Source organism: Hyalella azteca, unplaced genomic scaffold (assembly GCF_000764305.2).
Source record: "Hyalella azteca isolate HAZT.00-mixed unplaced genomic scaffold, Hazt_2.0.2 contig12157, whole genome shotgun sequence".
Taxonomy (NCBI): Eukaryota; Metazoa; Arthropoda; class Malacostraca; order Amphipoda; family Hyalellidae; genus Hyalella; species Hyalella azteca.
Window position 1 is genome coordinate 112,544 of NW_025942121.1, and position 8,363 is coordinate 120,906.

Here is an 8,363-nt window from a genome sequence, read left to right on the forward strand (position 1 = left end):
GTGTCAGAGGACTGTCCCGAGTTACCCTGCCCGTCCCGAGTAGCCCCGGTTGATGGTACTTCAGTTGTCTTTTACTCCCAATCAACATGACCATGAATTCAACACTTCTTTACTTACACCAGTATTAGATGAAGTCAGATTCCAGTGCTAAGTTAAAGGGTGCAATGAATTAATCCTCCTGCGCTTAACACAGGAACAATATATTTAAACTGGAAAAATGTAGGGAAAAGGCAATATTAATAGTCAGATAAACTAGCAGTCAATGGCACCAATTTATATAAATTACAACCATGCAAGCAAAATCAAAATGAAAAGTTGATTGATTGATGGTCATTATCCTATCTATGCATATTACATTTTAACTCTGGCATTGCTTGAACCTTGCCTTTTCTTCTTTGAGTTCTGGAAAAAGAGACTTGATCTTTTACAACAATGTTTTATATCCAAGCTATACATAAACATGAATCATTTGTGATCAGAAGGTTGATAAGGTTGCATAAGTAAAGATTGCAAATTAATCAATAATATGCAGCTATGTCATAAAAGTTTAATAGCAATAACAAAGGTCAAGATAAGATTTTAAAGAACAATTGAAATTCATAAGATTTTAAAGATAGTCAAGATGGCATAATAGAAAGCTTGGAAAGACACTGCTACCTCATCCTTGAAGACTTTAGTTTAGAGCATAGTGGCCAAATTTCAAATGAGACTTTTATTGACCTCCCTCCCCACTATGCAGAGTTTGGCAATTGTGTTGCCAAGATCCTTATTTTAGGCCTTTATGTATTGGCAGTATTTTTGAGGACTTATTGTCAGAACTACCTAAGCCTTCAATATTCCTTACTAAAAGTACATAGAAAGGTATTTAATTTGTTTAATTAAAAGAAACCAATCTTCTGATAACAGAAACTTTGATGTTGATTTGTTACCAAAAAAAATTCAGATATGAAATACTGAAGTAGATCATGATATTAGAAATAAACTAGTCTCCAACTATTTTTTTGTTTACCAATATGATTTACAGAATGATACCAAGAAGCTATGAATTTTGAAGAAAATGAATTCATTAAGAAATTTCTCACTCGATAATTTTACATTCTCAAATCTAATTGTAGGATATCAATACAAGTCGATACATTTATCCCCGAGATTGTACATGTCAAGTTGTATATAAGTGAATGACTGCAGGTTTTTAAATTATCAACCATCAATGTGGCACAAGTCATCAATTGGCAGATGTATATACTGCACTGAAACAGGCTCCCATTTTTACTCTCCATGCCCCAACTGCAGCTTTTTCACCATTTTTTGAGCCATAAGATTCCTGCTGCAAATAATGCCATTAACTTTGCCATAGCACAAATGTCACCAGCAAATGGGCAAATGGTTTTTTTAGAATCAGTTCATATCTAATTTCCAAATCTACTACAAATTTCAACATTTTGTTCAAGATTCATTTATGGCAATGCTGGTATCCATGATATTACTTACTGCTCCAATTATAGGATTCAACACTGGCATGAATATATCTTATACTTTTCAAACCATGACCAAAGCTTTCCTGCCATTTTTGGAGATGAATCCTGCCAGATGCATTAGGTATCTTCTGCGTTATTGTTAATACAAGTGCACAATCAGGCCTCAAGATTACAAATGTATAAAAAATTGCCACTTTGGAGCTGCAAGATTTTATTCATAAGTAGAATAATTTAAATCCTGATTCATCAGGTATGATCAACAAAAAAGTCACCCATTTACCACTGTGAAGGCCAGGGTCTTGACAGCAGTGTGGAAGTCAGTATAGGTAATATATTCTCACGTTAACCCATTAATGCCGAGCGGTTCCATTTGGAACCAGCGGAAAAAATGGATTCATAATAAAATTATTTGGTCAAATCAATATACTAGTGGATGCATAGGTTTGATACACATCTTGGACGTGTTCTGGCAATGTTTGGTTCTGCTGCGCCAACTACTCCCTGCTCAGTTAACATTAAAAGATTGTAAGTACCGGGTGTCAGACAGAAGAGCTTGACATCATTGCAGAGAAAGGTAAGTAGTTCATTCTAAAAATATATTATTTATAAGTTAGATGCAGAATTTTATCAATAAAGAGAGTACGTTTAATTCTGTATATGGTATTACGTGATATAATGTTTCTAAAGTCATTTGGATCATGAAATATTTTGTCTGGTTCCAAATAGAACCGCTCGGCAGTAGTGTAAGCATTCCGGTCATATCATTTTCCCAGTAGATTACTTTGTGATATAGTTACGCACTGTATTTCAAAAACTTGTTTGTATTTAGAAATTATTTATTTAGATCTTAGATCTACAGTTTTTCTGTTATTTATTAGTGAACTATTATCTTTAGAGCTGTTAGGAGTATATATATCCCAAAAGTTGCTGTATTTGAAATTAGGTACGTACATAGAACACTATACAATTTTTCATCCGAGTCACTTTTTTCTAGTTGTATTTTTGGCAGATCGTCACATGAAATAATTAAGATTTTGAGAGAAGAATAACACGAAGATCAAATATTTGCGACTGAACCTTTCACTGAAGCAGCAACAAACGAAACATACCGAGATTCAGATAACTCAGATGACGCAGCCATCAGCCATTCTGCTCGCCTATCGAGAATAGTCATAGTAGCAACAGTAATCGCCAAATGTGAAAACAATGACTATCAACAGAGAAGAAAGTCAACTGTGGTCAACATGGCAACATTATACTACGACATATACGTGGCTAGCCCATGAGATTTAGTTATAAACTTTGGGCAGCAGATAAATCAGATGATAGTTTTCTGATATTGAAGCCAATCTGCGGATCTAATAGAAAAAGAAACTAATTCATGGGCTGGAACATGGATTGGTCCCATAAACATGACATAATTGGTCCCAAGCCAACATATTACTGGTATATGTGATATCTATTCTGGTTTCATTTAGCTTCTCAAAAAACTTTTGAGAAAAAAAAAGAATGGCTATTGCAATAAATTTTCAAAAATATCGGTTAGGAAATGCAATAATGCAGGAGACCCTAAATAAAACAATCAGGGTCTATAGTGCACCCTTCTACTTCGATCCTTGATGAAGTGCAATACAACAATCAACAACATCAGCCAGCAAAGAGACATCAGAAGCACTGCAAATGCAGTGCTTCGTAAACAATGTTGACAACGCACCCACAAACATTCGTAAAATGGGCAACCTTCCTATTCATTTTGAATGAATGGAAGCATTCTATGCTGAAAATTAAATTGTATTCTGCCATGATTGGTTTATCATCAGTATTGTCCATTATGAATACGTATACTATTACGTATTATCGATTATGAACAACCTTGCTTGATTTACTATCGGAAAAAGTGTTGTTTGAAGAAACGTTATGTTAATGCCGAGCGGTTCCATATGGAACCAAGCTATAATTTTTCACATACAATGAAAAATAAATATATGAACATATTTTTGCTTATTACCATCACAATTGATAATATACTCACAAGGAATCGAAAAAAAAAATTCAGAAAATAATTCTCGTCATTAATGGGTTAACATAAGAAAATAGATCAAAAAACTTGCCACGTAACACCTTCCACTGCAGTGATCATTGATACACTGAGCTCATAAGAAACTGCCGCGCTTCCAATATCTCATGTGGTTCAAAATCCAATACCGTGTTGGCAACATCTCCCTGGAATACATTCAATAGTCGTATATCTGAATTGGACAAATTTTTGCAATGAATATGTTCTAAAATAAAAAAAATACATCAACTTTTGCAGAAAATTCTCACAATTTCACCAATACCAACAAAGTTCTTGAAACCACACAAAATGATAGGATAAACCACAAATCTTTCATGGCATATGGGCACATTGTGCTGCCATGTAAACATTTGACATGACAGTGTTGCACACTTTGTTTTGGTCATGTCAAGTTTAATTTCACAATAAATGGATTTGATCCACATTCCACAGTCCAGACTGAGATTTAAATGATGGAAAGTTGTTTCAAAATTTCAACACCTATTGATACACATCCAGATGTGAATTTTTTATGTTTTGCCCCAATATATCAAATTGGTCTTAATAACTTTGCTGCAAATTTTGAACAATTTCATCTCACGTTGCGAGCTTTCAAATGCCTTGTGTCTTTTATAAAATGTTTGTTGTTTAAAAGGGGCAATTATTGCATTATATGAAACATTGAGCATGTACCATGAGGTGTACTATTAAACAATTCAATTAAATTTAATAGAAATTATATTATAATTTAAAATTTTCAATGTTTCATATTAACATTTTTCAATAAATTTAATTCTACACTCTGTACCACCAGGTGTATTAAATAATTAAATTTAATTTAATAAAATTTAATTTTAATTCATTTTTTAAAATTTAATTCATTTCTACAGATGCAACTGGTAAAAATGAGCATCATGGGGATGAAAGTAAAATTGTCATTCATACATCCCAAATTGAATGACAACGAATGAATTCCATAGGTTTTCTGACAATGACTTTAAGGTTTTAGCATATAGTTCTGGTGCTTCCGATCTGTGCATTTTGGAATCATTGTACATTTTTAAAGAGAAGCCAAGTTTAAATGCTGCGTTCAGTTCTTATCCATTGGAAATTGTGAATAGATAGGTATTTCTTTATTATTCTGCCCTTTGCCTGTAAATTTAGGTTTTAACTTCTGTTGCTTCTTTCTTTTGACTCCAAACTTTATTTATTTTTTGACTGTATTTATGTTCTGGATTTATCAAACTGACAATGGAGCTGGTCTCCAAAATGTTTTCAATGGGGAAATGCTTATTTTTTTGTGGAATTTTCTTCACTTTTAAATTTCTAGTGAATCTGCGATTCAAGCAATCTAATGACATTAATTCCATAGGTGTCTTATTAATCCCATTTATATATAGAAATATTGCTTCTATTTTAGAATCTGTTCCTGCATACATTTGTAGAACTACCATAGTACAGTAAATACCATAACTGCAATACTACAGTACTTATATACCATAATATTATGATTGCATTTGGGATTTGCCAACCATAATATAACCGCTTGTAGCTGTTTAATACCGTCAACACCAACCTTCCAGAAGCGGCATTGCTGAATGCCAACAGCCGGCCCAAACCATCAAATGCAGTTGCTGTTTAGCTTTCACTGAGTGAATGTGTATGAGATCTTGCTCTTGCAAAATAGCTTTGCAGTGCATTATGTAAAGTTCAACTCTGATTGGTGGTATGATTTGTTATTAATTCATAAATGTTAATTTGTTGTGTTTGATTGGGAGACAAATTGCTAATGAATTAATATTTGGTCTAATTGAAATCTTGAAGCATTCCAAGTTGCAACCTACATTCTTGATTCTTTCAAGTGTAACTTTAATACCTCCCTATTCTAATCCTTTCTATCTCAACTAACATTTTTTTATCATAAAAGTGGTGAAGGTAGATTGGAAATAATAAATGAACTTTAATTTTTAGAATTCCATCCTGCTTGAAAGCATTCAAAATAAGTAATACATTTTGTTAAAAAATATGCCATAACTCTCTAGCAGCACAATGGAAATATGTTTTGGTTACCTTGCAATTAAACACTAAAAAAATTTAAATCTGAAATGTATTATACATATAATTTTAATTGACAAGCAGCAAAACAAGCGCAACAGCTGCTGAGTGTAGCTTATATGTCATAGACAGTTGATGAATTATCTCCTATATAAATGTTAACAAAAATACATATTTGTTATGCAAGATTAAATATTAATAATAAATAGAGGACCCAAATATTCTAGCAACAAGAGGAATTTATAATTTTCCAATCTTGCACTGAATTTGCCATCTAGACTGCTATAACAGCATATAATACTGGTCACAAGTGACTGACAAGTAAAAATTTCAAAAGTCATAACTATAAATTTCCAAAATTGATTACCAGTTACCACTTACCACATTATAACTATGATCTATAAAGCTGTTAAGCAAGACGTTCCTAGAGTTTTTGTTCCACTTTGTTCATAAAATAGATTGTTCATTGTAGCCCAGCCCTTGAACTTAAAGACTGGCAACATGAATGCTGTACTGTACAGTGTACAGTCTGTACATAGATGTAGCCTGTAGGCCTGTGGCAACTCAAGACTCAGGTGACATTGAATGATGACATGATGTCACATCAAAAACATCACCAAATTTATTCTAAAATTTAGGCAAATCACTGATTAAAGCCAACTGAACAAGCTTAACTACGACTACCTATCTAATATCTTTTGGATATTATGAAAGATTTGGGAGTACACGCTACACGGACACCAATAAATAACTCAGAAAATAAGGTTACCCGTTACAGCAATTGTACCTGATTTGTAATACAGTATATGTATAATGTAAAGTCAAAATTCAACTGCTCACTGCTGTAGTGTTGATGATTATTGAGTTGTTTTATGCTGAAAAAAAATTGTTGATAAATTAATATGTAGCTAGGTACGCTAGGGGCCTAGGCTAGGCTACTAGGTAGAGCCTAGAAGGCTAGAGGTAGTCAGGTAGAGGGCTAGACGCTAGAGGCTAGGTAGAAGTTATGAAAAATCTATAGAATTAAACAAAAAGACGACAGTGAATAAATTGATTTAGGCTTTGCCTCAATCATTTCCTTAGCGGTTCACTTGACAAAGAAAAACCAGAGCTAATCCAGTTTTTTTCTTTTCTCACGTAATTTGACGTTGATAATGATAGCCATAGAACGCGCACAGTCGTTCGTTTACATTACAAGCTACCATAAAAAATTGCAATAGCCTGCAAGTCAAACTGCAAATAAGAGTATGTTAGCTCAGATATTGATAAAATAAATGAAAGAATTTCATCAAAGACAATGAAAGAGGGAAATAGTTCACAACCTTCAAGAATGAAGGAAAACCTGAGCTGAGCTGCAACGGAGTGATGGATGGCGGGAGCGGTGGCGGCCATTACTAAAACGTGCTTACTGCATGAAAGCAAAACATAGCGTCCGATTTTGTCCATCCTGCAGTAATAAGAGAACGTTTGTATAACTAAACGTTTCATGGAAAGAGACAGATAGTTTTTTAAGTTTTTAATTCTGTACATTGAGTTCAAATGTATGTATGCACATCGAACATTGGATAAGTTATCTTGCATACTCCGTTACAATAAAATTTAGTGCAGTTAACCTTCAATGCACACTCTCCATCGAACTGTATCCTGATTATAAAAAAAATGTGAAAATGCAGTTGAATATGTGTGGATTGAACAGCATTTCATTAACAAAACCAGCATCAAATGAAAGCTATAATAAGCAGCTGACTTGGTTCATTCTCGGCTCTCGTGAAGCTGACTCGCAGTCTAACATCAAAAGCTGCACATTACAAATAAAATGTTGGGTAGCTTGTGAACTGAACTTTCGGCAAAAACAGATGAACAAATAAATAAACATAAGGAACAAAGCCAAGCTGGCAACGCTCACAGCAGCGTAATGTCCATTAATTAATAGCATTAGTGCTCATTAGTCATTACCATTACGTCAAAACAAAGATTTGATGAAATTATGTCTATGTCGTTTCAAAAACATTTTGTTTTTGTTACAAAAAGTAACGAACCAAACAACACAACTCCTGCAGCGATAATTGAAGTGTAATATTAATAAATAAAAAAGCATCGGTAATGACATCAAAATCGGTAGTCTTTACAGTATTTTAGGCGCGGGAAGGATACTACAAGAGAGCTTTAAAATTTTTTACGCCGACAAGCGCATTATTTAGGGCCAAGATTTTTGATGTAATGTTTTTCAAGGAATAAATGAAATTATAGAGAACGTAGATGGACACATCCTACTGTAAATTTCCTGGGAATGGTGAAAATTTTATATGTAAATTTGTCCCTCCATGAATGCGCACATCCAGCAAGAAGAGCAAGGCTGATTAACATGAGAAGCTAAGTTCAGTAAATTTATAGAGACGCCAGAAGGCACATTGTAAAAATGTGTGGCTCATTCGTGGACACTGAAGGAAAAAGGAACTTTACAGGTAAATAGTTCGTTTGTAATGTAGCTTTCAGAGACCTGTATAGTCGAAGCCAATGCAAAAATACGATCAAGGTGGTATAAGAGGGAAGTGCTCTAACCAAAATCCCCGTTTGCGCAGTTTACATTCGTGTTATCTCATACATGAAGCATTAAAAACCGTTATATAAATTTAAAATAGTCGAACCAAAAAACAGCGGAAGCAGCGGCGGGTGCCGGGAAGATATACGGCAATTCTGAGGCCGGCCTCTGACTCGGAGCTCGCGATCGCGGAAGCTTCGTTAGCTCAAGCAATTCAGTTGAGCCTCAGCAA